The sequence below is a fragment of the Rhodnius prolixus genome, unplaced genomic scaffold (genome assembly GCF_049639745.1).
Source record: "Rhodnius prolixus isolate KJV_2025 unplaced genomic scaffold, Rpr scaffold_9, whole genome shotgun sequence".
Classification (NCBI taxonomy): Eukaryota; Metazoa; Arthropoda; class Insecta; order Hemiptera; family Reduviidae; genus Rhodnius; species Rhodnius prolixus.
In genome coordinates this window covers 18837635-18861965 of record NW_027411604.1, presented here as the reverse complement: position 1 = coordinate 18861965, position 24331 = coordinate 18837635, and the positions used below count along the sequence as shown (strand labels likewise).

At 34.8% G+C, this 24331-nt stretch overlaps 1 protein-coding gene across 11 annotated transcripts in view; it reads left to right on the top strand.

The window, feature by feature from the left end:
* Positions 1–4980: 4980 nt before the first annotated feature.
* The window catches only part of mub (poly(rC)-binding protein mub), a 292419-nt gene continuing 273068 nt past the window's right edge, over positions 4981–24331 (top strand). For 5 of the 11 annotated variants that reach the window (XM_074127641.1, XM_074127649.1, XM_074127640.1 and 2 more), the window contains exon 1: positions 4982–5253. The gene's annotated coding sequence lies outside the window, so the exon portion shown is untranslated. Of the gene's footprint in view, positions 5254–24331 lie in introns of all 11 variants that reach the window. The other 6 variants (XM_074127638.1, XM_074127645.1, XM_074127634.1 and 3 more) reach the window with 2 other exon arrangements.

Below are 24331 nucleotides of genomic sequence, written 5' to 3'. Positions count from 1 at the left end.
TGACTGAAAGGAATGGATTTCTGGCGGTCATTGGGAATTTTGGCTAATCTTCAAAATTTCCATTTCAGTATTTCCAAATTTATTGAAAGCAGATCATTTGTCAAGAAATCTGGAGCAAAATTTGTTCAACTTTATCATCTGTATAGTTCTTCACGTTGTTCAAATACAGTACGTGGATTCCGCCTGTAAAGAGTGCTAGGTACTTACCACAATCAGTTTTGGGAAGACGAGTGTAGTTTAGGTAAAGAAGTAATTTCTTCTTCGAGTAAATGTGTTATTACATTAGCTTTCATTTCTTTGAATTCTCAACTTCTTTTACCCAAGGCTTAAGGGTTTATTTAAGATTGAACGGAGAGATAGGCAAAAGCCAGGTCTTTGTAAGAGGATTTCCTTACCATCGGCGTATGTCACAAAAAGAGAGAGGGCATGGTTGGGATTACACATTATATAAGTGAATAGAGGAAGCCTAACCTCTTCTTGGACACTCCTTCTCGAATTGGAATAGAGGAGAGTAGGTATTTCCACAAATCTATTGGAAAAGAGTTGAAAGAAATTAAGGTTAATATTCCAGTTAGAAATATAAATGGTAGGGTAAGTTTAGCAAGCAACTGTGGATGCTAGACGGGATTGAAATCCAAAACAACTCCAGACACTTATTTAATTGCTATTCTCAATCTACAAAACAGTTTAATAAGTGACTAGAAAGAACGGGTGGTAGGTTCTGGAGCTGGGTTCAGTTCATACTCTTTGAGTTCGCTTACTATTCGCAACAATAAAACATTGTTGGATCTTGATATCAGTGAAGAAGCTTTATCCCGTGCTTTAAGCAAAAGTTTAGTAAAAATTGAACGTTGGAGTTGTCTTATACAGTGTATGAAACGGATGCCAAACCTCAATCAGTTACTGCTACTCAGGTAGCTACACTTATCTTCTCAAAGCTTCACGGTATTGCAACAGCAGCCTCTCCCGGACAGAACAGTGTGTCGTGTGTATTGACTGTCCCAAAGCATTGGTCAGAACAAAGTAGACGAAAAGTACCTGATGCTGCTACAGAGGCTGGTTGGAAAGTGATACAAGTCATAAACCAATCACCTGCAGCTTTACTTGCTTATCGCATCGGTTTTGAGAAGCCACCTATTGACTTGTTAGCTCTAGTTTACCGTTTGGGTGGAGTAAGCTGTGATGCTACTGTGATCAAGTTGGAAGGTGGTCTGCATACAATTGTTAGCTACGTTTTTAATGATAATGTAGGTGGCAAAGATATGGTTAATGCTTTAAGCGGATATCTAGCCGAGGAATTTGTGATTTTATTGCACTTCATGGCTGGATTAGCTTGGAGAAGAACAAATCTGCCAAACCAACATACTCGCTGGAATTGTTTATCACTGGTTGATGGGTTTGGAGGCCAACGGCATTGCGTCCGAAACCATCTCATTCCACGTCCAGATACTTCACGTGACTTCTGTGTCTAAAATGCTTCTTGAGGAGGCACGGCTCAGATCTGTGCCTGTTAAAATTACCAACACAGATCTTCGCCTGCTTCAAATCTTGAGCTAGTCTCTTCAAACCATCTTCTTGAGAGAACTGTTACCTATTCAGCAAGAATGTTCAAGGATTCGGCACCCAGACTTTTTTAAGCGTAAGATATTGGTTTCCTTCCACGCCCTACTTCACGAAAGCAGGTAACATTGTTTTCTTCGCTTGGGTCATTGAGCTTTCCGAGCAATATTCAAGCTGATGAGATGTGGGCTCAATGCTTTAATGGCTGCCTAGCTATAGGAAAGGATAACGATCTTCTGATTGTGATATGTCCAGTCAAGATTGAACAGAACCTTATCTCTCTCAGTTGCTAGAATTTTCCGCTATAAAATGCTTGGATATATTTCTGACAAAATTAATAAATTAAATAGCATTATAACACTTTTTGGCCCAATGCTCTATTTTATGAATTTATATTAGCTTTTAGTGACCGTAAAAATATTATATTAAGGATTTAAATTAGCTTAGATTCAAGCACGTAAGTTTCAATAATTATAAAAATTTAATGTATTTTATTTATTTTATATTTATTTTTATTATTAATTTATTTTTGAATTACTGTGTTTCAATTCCCTAAATTGTTTTATTTGTAATACCCAGGCCCTGAAGAAGGCAATATATTTGTCGAAACGTTGGCTAAAAAACAAGTTGTTTTTTATTTGGACCGATTCCTGGCTAATTTGAATCCTTAATATAATGCTCTATTTTATTTTAGTGAATCTATAACTATGAGAAAAGCTGCTGCAGGATCAGAGCTAGCAGAAAGAAGGTTCAATACTATGGCAAGGATTTAGTATGTGATTTGAATAACAATGCAGCTAATATACAGCTGTTATCAACTGGTAATTCTAGTAGTGGAGTTCCGGGTATACTAACTTGTCGTACACCATCCTTGCTGGTGAATAGACAAAGGTAGTTTGATCCACAACTGATAAAGAAGAGAATGGCTGTGAGGAAGAATTCGGTAATTAAGTAATTACGAAAAGGTTAAATAATTTATAAAGTAATTGTCGACTTCCAAGAAGATGCAAGTCCAAGATCAATGACTTGAGCCAAAAGTGGAAGCCTCCACAGCAATTCAGTTTCCGTTTTAATTAAACTCTGCTATCTTTTGAATCACATAGTATCTCAAATTGACGCAATAAAATTCTACAGGTAAAAGAGGTAACTGATATAACTTTTAGAAGAACATAGTATTGTATTGTATATAAATGCAGCTAAGCATTAAGAGAAAAATGATGAGAATCTTATGGTTCTTAAACTTTCTCTTATAACAGTGAGAGAAACTGAAAATGAAATCCAGAGGGAAATACAAGAAAATAGACTGCTAAAGTTGGTGTGTTAAAAGCTTTGCTAAAAATAGGATGTCCAGAGCAATATATGTGAACATCAGTAATAGAGCTTTAATGAGATACAAACTTGTAAATAATTTAACCAGCTGACATCTCTTGTTCAATTAAAAGCTTTTAATGGTTCCACCTCTTACCTCTTCAATGAATATCTATTATTAAATAATGCAATATCTAACAAATTTATTTATTGACTTTATCATTCCTCCGAATTAATGTAACTGGAATGAGAATTTTTAATTAATAATCAAAATATCTGATGATCGTCGCGTAATTTGCCTGAGCCATTGGACCCCAGGGTTCTTTGAGGCATCTGCAAGTTAGAGTGGCACCTCCGAACGTATTTGGACTTAGGTCTGATGTGGGTTTTTTCGAAAAACTGCACTCTTATCCTCACAGCTCTTCAATTTACTATTCCTTCTGTCAAAACCTGAATTGGCTATCAAGGACCAAGTGATCACAGACCTCGGTCTGCACTGGCCCATCCGGAGAATAATCAGAATGGCCACCAGTCTTGATGGAATTATTCGCCAACTTGGGCGGATGGTTAGCGATGAAGGTTTTTGACACGAGGTATCCACTAACCAATTTTTGCATTTATTAGATTGATGGCTGTATTTGGAAAGCGTTTCACAATGTCACAAAAAGGATCCTGTCGGAACTGCTGCTTCATTGTTTTTTTCACTAAGTGGACGGGCGTACATAAAGGTGTGCCGTCTTTTGGAAATGCAAGGTAAAATACGACGGAAAAATGCCGAATTGGGATCCTGTTCGTCCAGATTTCTACTTGTTTCGTCTCTTTTATCTAGTTTTGAGGCCAAAGCTAAAATGTACATAAAGGGTTGCCTTCTTTTAGAAAGTACAAAGTAAAATAAGACGGAAAAATACCGAATTGGCTTCCAGTTCGTCCAGATTTCTACTTGTATTGCCTCTGTTAACTAGATTTGAGGCCAAAGCTAAAGTATACATAAAGGGAGCCTTCTTTTGGAAAGTGCAAAGTAAAATCCAACGGAAAATACCTGGCTGACAATTTGAGAAGATTACTACTCTAAAATTAGGATTTCCTCTGTCATAATATTTCAACAGCTCAATAATTATTAAACTCTGTTCGTTGCTAGCTCCAAAGCGTACCAAGATTTCTTGTCCTCCTTTCTTGTATCTGTCCATGCAATACACATGGTTACCCAAATATGGTGGTTCTAGCTTCCACCATAGCCTCAGAATGGTGAATCTTAAAGGGTTGCCTTTGCGGTATTTAGGAGCCATTCTGTTGAAGGGCAAAACTAGATAAGATTATTCATTATTTTCTATCCTCTGCTAGGGCACCTCCACTTGATGTAACAAGATAGAGAGCGCTACAGAACATCTTGGTGGTAGAAGGCTATGGAAAGATTCATGATAAAACTAGGAGGAAGTTGATCTTCTAGATTGCAATATATAGAGCAATAGGGGAGGAAGGCTTCATAAAGAAACATCTGGAACAATCTGTTGAAGGAACCAGAGTTCTTAAACAGTCGAACCGAGTAACAGGAGGCCATCGTGAATGCCCAATCATTTGATGGATTATCTCTCTAGCCTTTCTGTACCCGTGGTAAAAATTCATTTATCTTTTCATTATCTGAGTAAAACCTCGCTAGTAGTGACATCTCATTAAAGCACCTCATCTCTCAGCTCATTTGGATACGAACTTTCAATGCTAAAGAAATTACCAATTTGAAATTATCAATAATTTTGTAGAACCGGGTGAAATGGTTGTATATATTAACATCCAAGCGAAAATGGTTACACATACGAAACTACTGAGCGAATGGGATGGGCGAATGAGTGAGAAGGAGCGAGTAAACGGAGGGCGTTCAAGCTTGAATATAGGTGTGCTCCTGTATGGGGTGTTTTAGGTGCGTTCAGTGGGACAGAACGGGAGAACGGCGCTGGTAGAGAGGGGTGGCTTAGATGTGGGTGGTTTTTGGGTTTTACTGGCCGAGCGGGGCTATATAGAGCAGAATTTAGCACGCGTGCGCAGATATAGGATGAAATGGTGGTGGCGATGAAGGGCAATCTAGCTGGGTGGTGGAGGTAGGCTTGCCAAAGAGAACGACGAACTGGCTGTCTACTGCGCTGTAGTAAGGGTGCCACTGTACAGCGTCGTTCAGATCGCTGTTGCCGCACGTTTCTTTGTCTATCTCTTTGCCAACGACCCCCCAAATACCCCACCACACACACACTCTCTCACACGTACACACCAACACACACATACCGTTACCAAATATCCACTTGTCCCCGCCGTGTGCCGTCAAGCACTGTCATCAGCATCATCAACAACAACACCAACTGGGTTCATATATCGTCGTCAGCGACGTCTTTAATGGTTAGTAATTCTTATTTTTATATTTTTTTAACATTTAATCAATTTGTATTATTAGCCAGTAAAAAATCCCACTGAATTCTGAAGTGAAAAATGGTTAAAAAACAAAAACAGAAAATATCTATATCATCTCATTATCTGCAAAATCTCTCGCAAATAAGTTCATAATATTGCACCAGCGTACAACACCATTCATGCAAAAAATATTTAAATAAGTCATTCTTATAAATAATATACAACCTTTCCCAAATTTATCGCATGTTCCTAATCAGCTGATTTCACAGTATATTATCCACATGTTTGCCATAAAAATTTTCAATTGAGTTAATATTAGAAATAGGGCGCTAATGGCTGATTAGGCAACCGAATAATACCGAATTGGGGTCCAGTTTGTCTAGATTTCTATTTGTTTTATCTCAGTTATCTAGTTTTGAGGCCAAAGCTAAAGTATACATGAAGGGTTGCCGTCTTTTGGAAGATGTACAGTAAAATGCGACGGAAAAATACCGAATTGGGGTCCAGTTCGTCTAGATTTCTACTTGTTTTGTCTCTGTTATCTAGTTTTAAGGCCAAAGCTAAAGTATACATAAAGGGTTGCCGTCTTTTGGAAGATGTAAGGTAAAATGCGACGGAAAAATACCGAATTGGGTCCCAGTTCGTCTAGATTTCCATTTGTTTTGTCCTTGTTATCTAGTTTTGAGGCCAAAGCTAAAGTATTCATGCAGGGTTGCCTTCTTTTGGAAGATGTAAGATAAAATACGACGGAAAAATACCGAATTGGGTTCCAGTTCGTTTAGATTTCTATTTTTTTTGTCTCTGTTATCTAGTTTTGAGGCCAAAGCTAAAATATTCATGCAGGGTTGCCTTCTTTTGGAAGATGTAAAGTAAAAGGCGACGGAAACATACCGAATTGGGTTCCACTTCGGTAGATTTCTACTTGTTATGTCTCTGTTATCTAGTTTTAAGGCCAAAGCTCAAACAAACACAAAAGGGAAGTCCTTTTTTTAGAAAATAAAAAGTAAAATACAGCGGAAATCAATTAATCGAAATCGATGCGCCAAAAATAAAAAGTAGAATTTAAATCAAACTAAAGAAAATGTGTAAATATATTTCAAAAAAGATTCTTTCCTTACAATGCATATTTTCATTTATAAATACAAGGTCGCAAATAGTTAAAGTGCATGATGCAATACCCCACTTATTTCGACCAGAAAAATAAAGAATTCTAAAAGTTCATTTCCTTAAAATTGTCGTTTCTTTATTAATAATAATAATAATAATAAATTAATAATTAAAATCTGACTAAGAAAAAAAATAATATTCGCGGCTTTTCTCAAATAACGTCAGGGACACTTCAAATTCGAGTACCTTCTAAGACGATTAATTGCCCTAATAATGCTAGAATATTATAGCAGTAAGCCGAATTATAAATTGTATGAAATCAATGATTTTTATCTATAGTTTCAGGCATGTTTTTCTTATTTTCATCTATTATCAGCTTGCTGATTAATAGAATCAGCGAGAGAATGTACGACTAAAACATAGAGGAAGTCAAATTCTTTATTCTAAACTGACTAAAATCAACTTCTGACAATTGATGAAAATCAAAAAACTGGTCAGAAATATGCCTGCAACAACAGAAAATATTATATTTCAGCACTGCGGGCCAAACTATATTTTCAATATTATTTGAAAATGCGATTATTAAATAGAAATGATAGGCCTTATCTAGTGAACTCAGATATTCAAGTAGATTTAAACGAATTCTTTCAAGCACTAAATCAGAACATCAACTTAAAATAATAACCAAACACTTGCCAATTTGTAAGTACTACTGAAGAACTTCGTTTTACTTAATTTTGTAATTGAGGGGAGCGTATCTTAGCATTTATTCCTAAATTTTAATTAATTTTAAGAACGTTCAGAAACCGCTATAAGTCACTTTAAAAGATTTATTGGGAACGCATATATTATCAGAAAATTTTAAAAGAATTTAAGGAATATTTTTAAACAATTAAAGGAATGCGTAAAACATTATGCACTCCCCAAAATTAATATCCAAGTATGAATTATCGCACGGCTTTCTGGAATCGCGATTCACATAATTATATTTCCTTAAACTGTAAAGAAAATGTGATAACTCGCAGCCCCAAGAACCATAGCTGAACTATGGTTCTCTGTAAAACAAATGGAAAATTCAAAACAAATTGATAGGCTTACCATTCTCTATGTTCTGGAACAAATGAAAAACCATTTTTAGGCATAATCTAATCAATTACAGAAATCTAGAAGAAGCCGTATTTGGTCATATTCCAATTCAGAATTTTTGTTACACAATTTTTACTTATTAAATTAGTTTTTTTTGTAGCGCTAAATGGCAATTTAGATATTAAGGGAACTCCAAAAAAAAAAAAGGAATTCTGGACAAAATTTCTAAATAAAACTTTGTATGATCAAAATTTAAGAAAACTTATCGAAACAAAAATCGATTTAGTAAAGTTTCTGCATTTAAAAGATTTCGATTGCTTAAACAAAAGCGAAAACTTTTCGTTTTTTGAAGCTAGAGTGCTCGCATATTTAATTTTCTAAATTTTTTAGTACACTGCAATTTAGAACGTTTGACTCCATTACAAAAATTCCGTAACGAAACTGCAATTACGAGTGCAATTAGGAGAAAAAGAAGGAATAGGGTATTTTTATAAATTAGAAAATTTTGTTTTACTTCATACATTGTACAAATTAATTATTTTATTAAAAACAAAGCTTATTTTAGAGCTTTTGTCGGCAGAAAAAATTCAATCGTTCGGAACAAACTGAAGTAAAGTTTGTGTAAGGAAAGATTATTATTAATATTGTTATTGTTATTATTATTATTTTATTTTTTTTGGCGCATCAACAGCTGAGGTTATTAGCGCCCGGAGCTTTTTCCAGTGCACTGCCGGCCTCCGGACAGTGTTCTCTCGTTACAGACAACACTGTCCATCACCGGACAGTGAGCTGTAAGAAGCTCCTAGGAAGAGAAAATCTAAGGGTCAGCTGCTGGATTCGAACCCGGGACCTCCGCGTGGGAGTCCAGTATGCTAACCTCATAGCTAATCCCTGCCCTGTTATTTTTTTTTTTTTTTTTTTTTTTTTTGCGCATCAACAGCTGAGGTTATTAGCGCTCGGAGCTTTTTTCAGTGCACTGCCGGCCTCCGGACAGTGTTCTCTCGTTACAGACAACACTGTCCATCACCGGACAGTGAGCTGTAAGAAGCTCCTAGGAAGAGAAAATCTAAGGGTTAGCAGCTGGATTCGAACCCGGGACCTCCGCGTGGGAATCGAGTACGCTAACCACATAGCTAATCCCTCCCCTCCTGCCCTGTTATTGTTATTGTTATTGTTATTATTATTATTATTATTGTTATTATTATTATTATTATTATTTTAGTACAAATCTATTCCTGGTGCCGGTCCATTGAGTTTAAGAGATCAACCGATCAGGATTGCCAATTTTTATGATTTATACCTGTCATAAATTGTTAATCTTTAGAAAATTAGTTATCAAAAATGCCATCTTACAGGCAAATAATACACATAATTAGAAAAGTTAAGTGTCAAAAATATAAATATGGTCAAACTATGCTGAACAATTTCTGTGGAATCATTAATTTACTTTAGAAAAAAAATGTTCGTTTTTTTGTTTTTTTTAGATAACTTCGCAAAGTTAATAAATGTCTTCCATGTTCCTCTACAGCTGTGTCTATAATTTCATCATAATTCTAAATTTAAATATATTTATATATATATTTTTTTTTAATATATCCTCAGGTCGTTCATCAAAAATAAAAACTAAAAATATTCATTTAGACAGAAATGAAAATGTTAATCATTTTTTATCAACCCAAGTGTGACATTTTATTTACTTAATAGATGTAATTTAAAATTAAAATTAGCCTAGCAAAACATAGAATATATGTATAATATATTTATATATAAGCGTGTTTATGTGTATTTACCTTAGGGAAAGCCTGGAATCTTAAATTGTTCTTAAATTTATCAGGTTCTTATAACATGACTTTTAAAGATTATGATGAATAGACAGACAGATGATCAAAAGGTTATCGCCGTGTAAGTTTTAGACGATTAGTTTCCCTTGTTTTTTCGTAAAGAAAATATTAATTTTTTATTGAACAAGTTAAGATTTTAGTTGGTTTTGAGCGCGTCATCAGCTTCTTCAGCTGGTACTTCTTACCATTGATAACCAATCCCTCTTAGCCTACGGTTTCTCTTGGGTTAACTTCTTGGGCATTAATCTCCTTGATGAACTTTGTAGTCTTTTTACACCTCATAATGTTTTGAAAAACATTGCCTAAATCGCCAGCTAATTCCTACCAATATTTTAACCCTATAGTGCATCGTGTTGCATATCTGCTACATAATCTTTAGCTTTGTGCCGGAGAACTCTCTTGGATTTCATTTGAATTAAAATATGATGAATATATGCCACATGTCTAGTGTCAGTTTATATAAGGTTTATGTCGGTTCTAGAAGGTAATGAGCTAATATAAAGCCAAAAGTGAAAAAAAGTCAACACGACCGTAGACTGTGGTAAAGACCGTGCAGAAATTACCGTTCTATTTGTGCCTATTTTATTGAAAATTAACATTTTTAAAAATTTTACGTGCTTGGGAAAATTAGTATTTATCTATTATTACTTTATAAATTTGATAACAATTTTTGCTTAGACCAAAAATTGAAAATAATTTGTGTTGCATATATGCAACATCATGTTATGAGATAATATGTCTTCTAACTTTGTACACTGATGTCTGATAATATCAATTCCGTAATTTTGCTTGAAGTTAGTACTATATTAGTACATCTTCTGTCCACAATTTATAGCATAGAACCGAAAGAAAAAATTAGACGATTTGACAGGCTAAGCAAGGAAGTTGATTGCCCGAACGCAATGTATGTACAGAAAGGAACATGGTGAGACCTTGTGTAAAATAGGCAGATCCATGTCGCCTTAAAGAGGAAGGCCATCTCCTTCACTGCACGATACTTTGAGGAGAAAAAAATCTGCATCAGCGTGACCACCAGCTAGCGTCAGAAAAGATGGATTAGATCATTGGCCCTTATGGGATGTGAAACGAAATATATGTAAATTAATTGGTTGCACGGGTTATTCTTATGCAAAGTGCAAGAAATGCAATTTAAATTTTTGTTTCAACAAAGACAAAAACTGTTTTTATAATTATCATAACCAATAAACTTTTTTCCCATAAATTTTACATTTGATAATCCCATCCTCATTTTACAACAAAACCAATTTTTCAACATGATGTTGCATATATGATACATAACATAAATTTCACTTTCCTGAAAATTACAAGCGACTAATATTTTTTTAAATATTTTTTCGTTGTTTTATATCAAAATAGAATATTAAAAAAAATAAATTTGAAAGGAATAAAAAATCATGCATTAGAGGGTTAATATTCTTGTTCTAAAAGTTGTTTTATGGTTTACATTGGAAGAAGGGAACAAAATTTAAGTTTTAATAGTCTGTTAAAGCTCTACAATCTTCCATTATACTTGTCATTATTCCATTCTCAATTTGTTTTTCTTTATCTCCTTTCCGATATGATGAATCGGCCAAATTTTTAAATATACGAAAATTTAAATACTCGTATGTAGGGATGACATTTTAAGCTCTATTGTTTTCTTCTCGTTTCGGGACATTGTCGCCCTTCTGTAATTTATTTTTCAAAAAAATTCTTTCTGTACTTTTCGTGAATCGAAAATCTTTCTTTTGGAGCGTAATCATTTTTATTTATTTTACTTTTAGATTCAAATTAATATCCGGATGAGTTGTTGTCAAGTGGAAACTGAAAATTAGATCTTATTATTTATAAATAATTTATTTATGAAAAAGATCATGTTTTCCTATAAAATCTAAATTTTAACCTTCTTTAAGAAGGCTTAATGAAAAATTAACTCATTATTTTCGCCTAAGAAAAGAAGTATTATAAGTGTATCTGTCAAGAAAGTAAAAATTGCCATTTATAATTGTCTGTTAAATTACAATTTTACTGCGAATGCCTTCATAATGAGGTTTTCTCAACATATTCTTTGTACTTTAAGAAGAATGATTCTGTTGATTCTTCTATACGGAGTCGTTCGTAAGATGTTTAATGATATAAAATTGAAGATTCAACTCAGCAAGCTAGCCAGATAAAAATAACATCATGCTACGCTACTGAGTACCATAATTAATAGCAATACACATGAAGTCCAAACGGTGAATTCAGCTTTCCAAAATTAGGCAGTTTCAAAATACGTATTTCATAATCAATTTCAAAATTTTGAACATTATCGTAAAACTTCCAACTTAACAAACATGAACTTGAGGTTCAATTTATATATTATTTTTTTTAATAAGTTGAAAGCTTTAAGTTTATCTTAATCTTGCGTTGTTTTAGAATCCAAAAATGGTAAATTGACTGGCATTAATATCTTAAACATTAATTATGTAATTAAATAATTCTGTTTGTTAACTGCATAAGTAAGTAGAAACAGATAGATATTTGAATTCCCTTTGATCAACGACCAAAAACTGAATTCTTCTTCAAAAATCCATTATCCACTATCTTTACTTCTAGCAACCACCGCTCCAGTTGCTGAATATCTTGTGGTAAATTTCAGACAACAGCTATCATTATTGTATATCAAGTTTAATGTACACAGAGTTTGTAGATAATGTTCCTAGCTACTAGCTAGTTTAAATTTTATGCTCTTCTAATATCCAGTCTAAAATGTACTAACTTAAACAATAGCTATCTTAAGCCATTATAGGCCAACTTTCCTTAAAGAGTTCCATATCGTTTTCCTTCTATAGTGATTTTCCGTTAATATTATTTTGTGGAGTTACTAGTAAGGTTTACTTTGAACTTAGTACGAGATAAGTGACATAAAATATTCGACTCTGAGCAACACCAGAAAAGTTGAATACATTTTCCAGCTCAGTAAATATGTTTTTATTCCTTTGTTATTTGAATTTTCTTCAACCGCGAATTTCTGATATTTTAGACATATTCGTTTAATTCGAATTCCATTTGCTGGTCTCTAATCCAAACCTCTGAAAATAGGTTCCAGATGGCTTATACGAGGGTCGTTTGAAAAGTCCGTGCAAAGTCAGAGAGATAGCACTACTGGCGCGTATCGAGGTTATGTTTAGTTAGTAGCATCTCTTGGAAGAACACGCACCAAGTTTCAGCCAGATCGGTCTATTCCTTTGTGTTTGGCATTCGTTTGAATCGAGGAAGTCGAGTGATTTTCAAAAAATGGACGAAAAAGAATTTCGTGTGTTGATTAAACTCTACTTTATGAAAGGCAAAACGCCTCAGGAGACTAAAGAGAAGCTTGATAAACATTATGGTGACTCTGCACCTTCGATTAGAACAGTTTATAAGTGGTTTCAAAATTTTCGGAGTGGCCATATGGGCACAAGTGACGCTGAACGTTCTGGACGCCCTGTTGAGGTTACTACTCCAGAAATCATTGATAAAATCCATGATATGGTGATGGATGACAGAAGAGTGAAGGATTGCTAGTGCTGTGGGCATCTCGAATGTACGGATACATAATATTTTGCATCAACATTTGGACATGACAAAGCTATCCGCAAGATGGGTGCCGCGATTGCTCACGCTTGACCAAAAACGAAATCGTGTGAAGTGTTGCAAGGACGGTTTGCAGCTGTTCCAGAAGAATCCGCAGGACTTTAAGCGTCGTTTCGTCACTGTGGATGAAACATGGATACATCACTACACTCCTGAGACCAAAGAACAATCTAAACAATGGGTTACCAAGGGGGAATCTGCGCTAAAAAAGGCGAAGACCGTTCCTTCGGCCGGAAAGATTATGGCGACTGTCTTTTGGGATTCGCAAGGAATAATCCTCATCGACTATCTGGAAAAGGGTAAAACTATTACAGGTGCATATTATTCATCGTTATCGGACCGTTTGAAAACCGAGCTGCAAGAAAAACGCCCACGATTGGCCCACAAAAAATTCCTTTTCCATCACGACAACGCACCAGCTCACACCTTAGCAGTTGTGGTCGCAAAATTAATGGAAATAGGGTTCCAACTCGTTTCACATCCCCCCTATTCTCCAGACTTGGCTCCCTCGGACTACTATTTCTTCCCCAATATGAAGAAATGGCTGGCGGGAAAAAGATTTTATTCAAACGAGGAGGTGATTGCAGAAACGAATGGCTACTTTTTCAGACTTGGACAAATCCTATTATTCGGAAGGGATCAACAAACTAGAGCAGCGTTGGACGAAGTGTATAAGCCTAAAAGGAGACTATGTTGAAAAATAAAAAAGGTTTACCCCAAAAAATTAAGTAGTTTTTATTTTTGCACGGACTTTTCAAACGACCCTCGTACATAGGGCAGGTGAAAATGGGTTACCTTGCAGCTCGCCTCTACTTACTTGCGGGAAAAAACTTACATCAAGTGTTGCTAATAATAAAAGTTCCCATAAATTGCTGTTTAATTCTGTGCTTTTGCTTGTTTACTTTAATTGGACTTCTACCGCATCTAAAGCTGCAAAAGTGCTCTGACGTAAAAAAGCAATCAAGACCTGTAAAATCGAAATTTTCGTCATTCTTACTTCTATTGTAGTTAAATTTTCATTTATGTAACATTCTGTTATTTATTAGTGTTGTAAAAATATTTTATTGCAATAATATTTTGTAGGCCTTGGCAGAACTGCACTTTTGTCGAAACGTAGACAGTTATAATTTATTTTTTTTTCGAAATAAGAAACCGAAGCTAACTTTTTATTTAACAAACCTCAATATTTTTTGGGGAAAATAATTACTTAGTCGATTTTTTTAGTTGGAAGTGAAAGCACAACTTTTAACAATTAAACAACTAAAGTTAAAAATTCTTTTCCAAAAACTCATTTTTGGTATTTAAATTATGAATTTCGTTTACAATATAAAATAAGTAAGTAATCGCCAATTTTTACAGGCGAGGCTTAACGTCCAACTACCAAATTAGGTGTCGTAGGTGGGGACAGGAGCTCATAATTTACAAATAAACATTTTTTATTCTATCGAATAAAAAGTAGCCATACGCAGGATTCGAACTGGGGATCTCCTACTTACAAAGCCACGTTCTTGACCACTAGACCACGCCCGCCCCGCACATTAATAAAAACAAAAAAAAAATCATAAAAGTAGGTTACAAAACCAAGCCAAGACAGGAGGATTTAATGTAGTATCAGGAGTAAGGTAAATTAGAAGCGAGGAAGAGTAGGTTAAGTACTCCCCAGTTGTTGTCTAGTCTGGGCGGATAAGACAGGAAACGAAACAAAAAAAAAAAAGACTGCGGTCATGTACGTTAAGCGGCCAGCACAAAAAACCAAACCCTCCGTTAATCCCATTAGCTAGGAGGAGCTCTCATTTTGAGTACTAACCTCCAATTTAAATTATATTGGACTTAAGGCCATGTTCTTTTTCCCCCTCAGTAAATTTGTGTTTTTTAGCTCTATTTATTTTATTTCTCTCTTTTCTATTTCTCCTGCTACTACAAGATCAATTAATAATAATAATAATGTTTTATTTATTTAAAAAAAAAAAAAAAAAAGGTAAATACAATTTCATTCAAAATTAAAAAACAGTCTTCGGCATGGAAATTCCGTCTGCCGAAGGATTAACGCAAATAAATGAAACAAAATAATCACTAAGTTTAAATTACAAAATTAGAAAGAAAAATTAAATAAAAAATTGACAGCTTGAAAAAATGAAACAGAATTATACAGGGTGTATAGGAAGGAGTGGTCGAAACTTCGGGAGATGATTCAGCAGCTCAAATGCAACAAAAAATATTCTCTTCACTTTGGCCCGATTCTCAATAGTGTCCAAGATATTTGCATTTTTAACTTTTCCGTCGATATCCGCGTTTTTTCGCCATAAAAACGGTCGTAACTTTTCTATCCTTTATCCTACAACAAATCTGCTTATCCCAAACGAAAGAGCATTAAATTTCCTATAAATTTCGTTGGTACAGAGCCTTAAAACGATTCTTATAACAATGAAATTTTTACTTGAATGTCTAAAAATTTCGTTCTCGATGATTTTTGTTAAAATTTTTAACTGCATTTTTTTCAATGGTTAGTGAATCAAGGGATCACATAATTTCAGAACAAAGTTGCGCATTTATTGAGCTTCAAGATCATATGGATTTTTTTTTGTTTTTAATAAAACCCTACCCCGAACAGATGGGTGTAAATGCAGAAAACTGGGATTTTGCGTAACTGACTTTTCACTATTAATTTACTCAAATATCAATTTTTATCATTTTAGTAACCATTTTAGTTTTGAACAATCATTATTTAATAAAACGGAAGTAAAAAATTAATTAGCAATAAAATAGCCTGCCTAGATCTTGACTTCACCACCTTAAGTGCTGCTACAAGCAAAGCGTGGGGAGTACAGAGTTTTGGCTTGCCTATCCGTTGATTGTGCCCAGTTTGAACAGATTCTTTAAAAAAAAAATAAGGTAATTTTGACAGTAAACTGAAATTTGTTTTTCATATTTTAAGAATACCATAACTTTTGAAAAACCTAACCGATTTCAAAACTTTTTTTTTTTGTTTTTTTTAGGACCTCAAATTCTATAAAAATATGCAACAAAAAATATAACGTTCCATTTGAAAAAACAAAGTTGGATGCTGTATCTCGAGATACAGGGGTTTAAAAAAATGGGTCAATCACTGAAAATAAACTAGACTAAAAATGATTAAATACGGGTTTTTTATTTTTTCGAAATTTCCCGCCGTTTAAAAAAAAAAGTGGGTGGAGCATATAACTCTGGTCACCCTGTATACCTGCTGATCTAAAGAATATAAAAGAAAATTATTACAAGAACTGAAAAAAGAAAAGAGAAATACATAAATAAATAGAAAATAAGAAAACTGAAAAGTACCTTATCAGATGGCAAAAATGAAAAACTGAAGAATGTAATATAACCTAATTAATATATTTAAAAGAAATACACGCAAGCCTTGAAAAGCAAAGCAGACTGTGATGGTCAAATCATAACGACAGCGATAATGCCAAAGCATGTCGCGCAAAGTCGATTAAAACGTTTGCAATCTTTCTTCGGCAGAAGCAATAAGAAAGAGTATCAGTGCTGATGCAGGAAAAGGGCCAAAGTACCCGCTCCCGCAGTTCGCTGTATACACTCGTACAAAAAATGATACAAATCTTCCCTCACAAAGAGATTACAAAGAGGGCAGTTAGTGTATCAGGGACGATCAATTATCTTAATGTTAAATTAGTTCAGACAAATGTAATAATTGTAATAATAAAAAAAGTATGATGAAATTAGTAACTGAAAATCATAGCGTTTATTATTACATCAATTGAGTGCATTTTAATGGATTACATTTCGAAACTTTTCTCATGGAGAATATAAGATTTGTCACAGATGTTTTAAAAGTTTTTTTCTTTTTTGGTTAGGCTTGCATTTAATGAAATTCTCCATTGAAACAATGTTTGTGGTCTTTTCATTCTTTAGTGTACTGCAAATGAAAGTCAACAAGTTTTTCTATTAAAAATCTGGAACATGAGGAAAGTCGTTTACATATTGCGCAATAACAGAAAGAATTCATTATTCAATTTATTATTTTTTCAAAATAGAAAACATGGGTGGAAATATTAGTTTTCCATAATTTCCGGAACATGATTTACATTTTCTGACGTTACTTCAATATAAAAACAAAACAATCATGTTCATTACTTCCTTTGCATAATCCTCCAAATTGGTTGTCTTTTCTTAGATGAATATCTTTGGAATCATTCGTTTTATTTAAAACCTCTGGTTTTAGAATTGTGTAGATATGGGGCGCCCAATTTCATCTCAAACTCAACAATATTTGAATTCAGTTAACAACATTTGATTTATATTCCGCTTTCTCCTTTTCTTCAGCCACAGAATTTACTGCAGGAGATTCAAGAACTACGAATTGCAAAAAGAAATTAATGGGTGTGAATTTACCTCGACAGATAGTTCGAATCTAATGGTTTGCTTCATAATTATTCAAAATCTAAATTAATCGAAGTTTTTTTTAGAACAAACTTTGAAGATACTGGCAAATAGGAAAACTGCGTAACACGTCTATATGAAACAATAAATCTATACGAAATACATGACCTAAATTATATTTGAATAGTGAAATACGAGTACTAGCTAGGATTGACATTTGACCAGTGACTATCATGGAAGAACCTCTTAAAACGTCAAAGGTCAGCACTGTGAAACACCGATTTGAACGAGTGTAAAGAATCAAGAGGATAGCCTGCAGTCCTGCTTTTTCTTGAATCTCTAGCCTTAGTCTGAAATTGATCCTTGCCATCATGTGACTTAATTGACTCTGTTTGTATTAATTCTTTTCAGCGCCGACAAAAAGCATCCTCTATTAATATTCTCAATTAAGAATGAGATAGTAACAGAATCTGTTTTATCTTCAAAAAACCAAAAAAAAAAAAGGTTAAATGAAGCATAAGTCGAAAGTTTTTTAGAAGAACTAACTTGATTATTTGGTAATAATCGTATCAAATAGAAAAAACAATGAGTTAAACAACTAAATTGTATAACTGCTGAAAGTGTTTGGATATTACAGACCATATAAATAGATTTCCCAGTAATTTATGTGTGCCAAGTTAGCAGCGCACATGATCTGGTCCCATCTGAGAGCAGAATTTATTTTTAACAAATACTCTTTCTCTTACCATTTATTAAGTTGTTAAGATGGTTTCCATTTTTAAAAAAGGAAAAATTGGAGAAGCCCAGAACTGGGTGACGCTGTTTTTGAATCCATAAAGTGGTAAATCCAAGTATGTTTATGCGAAATTTCTAATAAATGGCTATTAAAAAGGGATCCGAATGGAAATTAGCAAACCGAAAATGGAGTATTATGGGTTGCGTCTACGATTATATTGGATGAAAAAAAAGACACACTTAAGAATGATATAACTTATAAAATATCCCACATCCCATGGGAGAGAGTCAATTAATATCTTAACTCTGAATATTGAGATAATAATGTTCATATGATGACACGAATATTTGACGTATACTTAATGGGGACTACTCTATTAGGGGGCAGAAGACTGAACCATCAATTGGAAAAGTTAGTCGGCTAGAGAAATGGCCATCTGAAGAAGAAGCTGGGTAATTTCAAGGATTCTTTAAGTAATTAATTGGCCTCCTCGATCCGCTTCCGCCAGTACTCTCTATTTAATGCGGCAGCTTTCCAATTGCAGGTGTTCAGCGTGTTCTCGAAATCCTCGTTAACACCATCAGGGTGTCTAGAGCGTCCAACTCTTCTTGGGAGTTGCACATTTTCCTCCAATACCTTTCTGGGCATGTCATTATCTGTCATTCTAATTGCATGGCCTGCCCAACGCAATCTACTTAATTTTACCACTTTAACGATGTCCAGATACAAAGCTTAACCAAAGTTTTTCATTGGCTTTCGTTATTACCCAGTCTTCTGATCCGTGTGTGAGAACAGGCCGAAAGAGCGTCTTGCAGAGGGTTACTTTCGTATTTCAAGATACAAGTTTGCTCTTTATTTATCGGCCGTTCCTGAAAAAAACATTTATTTGCCTGGGCAACTCACTTCTTGAACTCTACGGAAACATACATCCTTATCTATTGCAACCTATGGTGACTAAATATGAAAAGGAGTTCACTTTTTCAATACTAAAGCCTTCTGTATTCAAACGATCAGTAAGGTCTTCTGGTCCTTCTGCATGCATATATGTTATTCTATTTCAGCCTCATTGAGTTCCAATCCCACCTTCTCAGCAACTCTGACTCCAAGTTAGGGAATGCTGTTTCCAACTACTTAGCTCTAGCATCAGAAAAAGGGAACATCTCACATCCCATGGGAGAGAGTTAATTAATATCTTAACCCTGAGTAACGAGGTAATAATATCCTTGAAGTAATTGATCAGAAGAAATGGAGATAGTTCGAACACCCAGTAAATGGGATTCCAAGATAGTTGAAACGGATTATTTTTAACAATTCAGGACAGAGGATGAAAGAGATAAACCTCCTGAAGGAATGAAGATCAGAACTTTGTTATGACGTATGCTACAAAATTAAACCGAAAAAACCTCTAAAATTTTGTAACAAAGAATAATTTGCAGTACTGCTCATAAAATGACTGTGAACTTAATATTGACACATATATTTTAACCAGTTAAGTGCGGAATTAAAATCAGACAATGACGTGTATACACGTCGAACGCAGGGCAAAACAACCAAAAGTTTACAATAGTCGTAATAGTCACTGCAAGCGACTTTTTCTGCAATCTCTAGGGCCTTGAGATTACAGGAGCATTCTGTGCTCTTTCAAAATCTTGCACCGCTTCACGTATGCGTTGCCTAGTTAACTAGGGACGCAAGAGCTATTTATAAGGAAGAAAAGAGCTTTTTGAATTCTGTGCAAAATGAAATCATGCTCGTACTGAGGTCTGAACCTCTATCTCAGGTAAAAACGGGCATTGCACAAGGGTTGAGAGCTTCTATTTGTGTGCGTAATTCCCAATCGCTGATGCGGAGACCAAACATGTACCAACCACTTATCATTTGGCTGATTTCCTCCACCCCCTCCGTATAAAATACTTGACAGTTCTATTGGTTAGATAAAGGAAACATCCCACCAAATAATATTCTTATTGTATTTTATTAAAATTTAGAGTTCTTTTCGTTAATGGCAATTTTATATTTTTCACAACGAGTATACACGTCGAACGCACTGTAATAGAGATTTGGTTTGACGTGTGTACACGTCAAACGCGCTTAACTGGTTAAATTAAAAAGGACGATCAAATAAGACTTTGTTGACTATTTCCTCAATAAAAATATCTCGTATTGTTACATGTACCAAAACATTTTTCCAGCTTATGCAGATAATAATTCTTTCGAAATACCTCTAAGCTCTGTGGTAGATAAGTAGATGTTGCGCTAGTAGTAATACAGAATTTAGTTTTATTCAGTATAATGAAGTGGTATAATCCATGGTAAATACTTGTCAAATAAATAAGGAGAAGTATTATGGCCTGCACCTAACATTTCAGCTCAAACCTGGAAGAAGAAATAGCCGACATATAAAGCAACACTAATTAAATAAAGCGGCTGAAATTCAATTTTCAATGTAATTTCACAATAGACACCCGAAATACAGACTTTTAGGCGTGTAAAAGACATTTAACGTCTAAAGAAATTTGTTATATTAACCTGAAATCTCTTGTAAAACAAAAGAAATATTGCATGCCTGAATTTCGATTAAAACTACAGCAAGTTGAATATTAACAAAACAAAATAATATGACGTAAGCTGTTGACGACTTTTCATGGTTTACTTAGTCAAATAACATTTCCTGTAACAGTTATTTTTTTCTATTACCATCATCTTTGCTTTTCATTTACTTCCTTCAAAGGAAAAGATAATATCTTTTAGAAGCAACTTTGGGTATTTTATTTAAGTAACGAAGTATTTCTTGACGGATGGGTCTTTCGTCGTTGTAAATAATCTTCTCTCTTTCTGTTAAAGTTTCTGTAAAAAACTTTCCCCGTAGTCCACCTTTATTACTTTATTTTCCACTTATAATGATTTTCTAGTTTCTGTCTTTTCTCTTTTAAACCAAACAGGACAAAGAATCCCTGTTGAATTCCCTTCACTAATCCCCAACTGAAGAATAATTTTCTATCTTCAGTTTGTTTCTTCTCACTCAATTTAAAATGGAGCAATTAAAGTCCAATCTGTCAGAGACTTTTTATTTTATCGCTTTATAAGCTAAACTTTAAGTTTGACAATAAATTATTGTTTTCATCCTCTAAAATTTTTATATCCAAGGTACTTTATTTTGCCAAATCTACACTTAAGCTTTATTCGCGAAAATTCACGATATTCTTTTATATCTTTCTGTGTTTTATCATTCTCATTATCGCTAAAAGCACCCCGCGTTTATTAGCAGAGTTCTTCTAAGGAAAAGGTAAAGAGGGAGAGAAGAAAGAGCTTACAGAACTGGGGTAGCATTCAACACAGTCTTTGCTCTTAGGGGCACTATTTATAGTTTGAGCCTAATAATAAAAAAAACCGTAATTTGTCATTGAAAATGACTTTATTGTTTTTCAAAATATTCTCCTTTATGATCTATACATTTCTGCATGCGTTCGAACCAGTTGTCAAAGCATTTTTTCCATTCCGTTTGAGATACCTCCAAAACATGGTTTTTGAATGCATCAACGGCTTCTTCTGCCGAAGAAAATCGTTGTCCACGTAATTTATTCTTGACGTTCAGAAACAGAAAGAAGTCATTTGGTGCCAAATCAGGACTGTACGGCGGATGACTCATTAATTCGATTTTTTGAGTGCTCAAATAGTCGGTTGTTTGACGAGATGTGTGACAGCTGGCTTTGTCTTGATGAAGAATGATCCGACGGCGCTTGTTTGTTTTCCTTATTTCATCCAAGACTTCCGACAAACAAATGGTTGTGTACCATTCAGAATTGACCGTTCTACGTTCTCCTAAAGGCACTGTTGCCATATGACCAGTTTTTCCGAAAAAACAGGCGACCATTTGTTTCGAAGTGCTTGGAGCGCGAACAACTTTTGTTGGATTTGGTTCATCTTGAAACACCCATACAGTCGACTGCTATTTAGTTTCCGGCTCATACGCATATATCCATGATTCGTCACCTGTTACAATCTTATACACGTCTTTTGAAGCACCGCCATTGTATTTCTTAAGCATTTGTTTGCACCAATCGACACGAGCCATCTTTTTGAGATTTTGTCAGATTATGTGGAATCCAACGTGAATAAACCTTTTTCACGGCTAAATGATCATGCAATATATTATATATACTGGTGGAACTAATGCCTAAGGTTGCCTCAATCTCACAGTATGTCACATGATGATCTTGCATTATTAGTTTTTGCACAGCATCAATACTTTCTCACACAACAACTGATTTTGGACGACCTTCACGACTTTCGTCGGTGAGCGAACGACGACCACGATTGAATTCGTTATTCCAGCGTTTCACAGTGGTAAAGGATGGGGCTTTATCGCCAAAAGTGGAAGTAAGTTGATCGATGCACTCCTGTCTTGATAATCCACGTCGAAAGTCGTAATAAATCATTGCACGAGTTAATTCCATTTTTTCGCTGAGACACAATTTTCAAGTGACTGTAAACAACACAAATCGCGCTCAAGTAACAAAACGTTCTGAAGAAGGTTATGGTCAAAAATGTCAAACTTTCAAGTGGAAACGTCAGATAGCACCTGACAACACTCAGTGTTGCCAAGGCTCAAAATATAAGTAGTGCCTCTATTTCCCAAGAACTCTTGCTATTCTGGACGAAGGATAGATGGCATAGTAATGATTGCGTCGAAAAAGCGTAGCCTCCGAGATAGTGGGTGCTACCCTTGGAGTAACAACCTTTCCAAATTTGACCTCCACCATTGTAAGTATAGGGGCAGCGAGGTGGTTAATATGAAGGAGATCTAGGATGAAAGACTTTACGAGATTGGTGATCCGTTCTAGGGGCGAGTGGCTCCTCATTCTTCCTAAGGATTCTCCAAAGAGTCTGGATAAGTTTCCTGGTGTTTTGGCTGGAGCCCTACAAATCTTTTGGTATTTGTTGATTAATATGGTTGTAATTGTCATAAATATGAACGTCATTGAAAGCGTGTGGTATGATAGATACTGAATCATGTTTTTGTTGCAATTTAAGGAATACCTTAAATTTAAAAAAAAAAAAATCTGACTTCTCATACACAAACTAACTTTATTTTATCACAAATCTTAACGTTCAAAGGTTCAAGTTTGTTTGTTATCTGCACAAAAGGTTTGTTTACTCAGGTGAAAGACTGAGGTAATGTTTGCTAGTATTACAGGTGTGGTTCTGTTTGTTTTGTATACATGCTGGATGGAGGGTTGCGTATTGAATCCAGGTGGAACCGTAAAATTAATTTACATTTCCTTGATATTGCCGCACATATTGTACGCATATAAGTGAATAATTGTATATAAACAAAGTTATTATTGAATTATTTATTTTGTTTGCATAAAATTAATTGATTTCAATGGTATTAATATTTCATTTCTTATTTTAAATGTTAACTTCATTTCATGTAAATATTTATTCTCAAAATCTATTTATTTTTTTGTAAACAATCATACATGTTTATATTGAACCCCTTCAAAATATGTTTTGGATTATTTTTTATATTACGAGGTGTGGCTATTAAATAACGAGACTGATGATGCTACAGAAGAACTATGTATGCGCCAAATCTTAACGACCCACAGCTGTGCAGCGTAAAGCCTTCTCTTTCGATTGCAGCGTCTCACGTGTTTGTAGAGAAATCTGTCCTGACCGGAACCGTCGTTTATGTAAGAGGTGAGCCGAAAACATGATACTAAACATGTAGTAGAGCAACGAATTGTCGTGAAATTTCACATGAAACTGGGTAAAACCGCTACCGAAACTTATTCTTTTATTAAAAGAAGTTTATGGCGAAGAATGCTAATCACGTGCGCAAGTTTTTGAGTGGTTCAAGCGTTTCCAAGATGGCCGAGAATAAGTCGGAGGTGATGGCCGCCCGGGTCGCCCTTCCACGTCCAAAACGGATGAAAGTATCGATTATTATTAATCATTATTACTACCGTGAGAGGCTTGCTCAACTCTGTGAAAGAGTAAGGAACAAAATGACCCGATTTGTGGAAGAACAAGTCACGGGTTCTCCATCAAGACAACGCGTCGGCTCACACTGCATTATCTGTCAAGTCGTTTATAGCCAAGTACAACATCCCAGTTTTAGGCCAACCGCCTTATTCGCCTGACCTGGCCCCATATGACTTTTATCTGTTCCCCAAAGTCAAAATCAGCTTTAAAGGGAACACGATTTTAGTCCGTTGAAGCTGTGAAAGTAAAAGCGGCACGCGTCATGCAGGAGCTCAGAGAAAAAGACTTCCAGCACTGTTTCGAACAATGG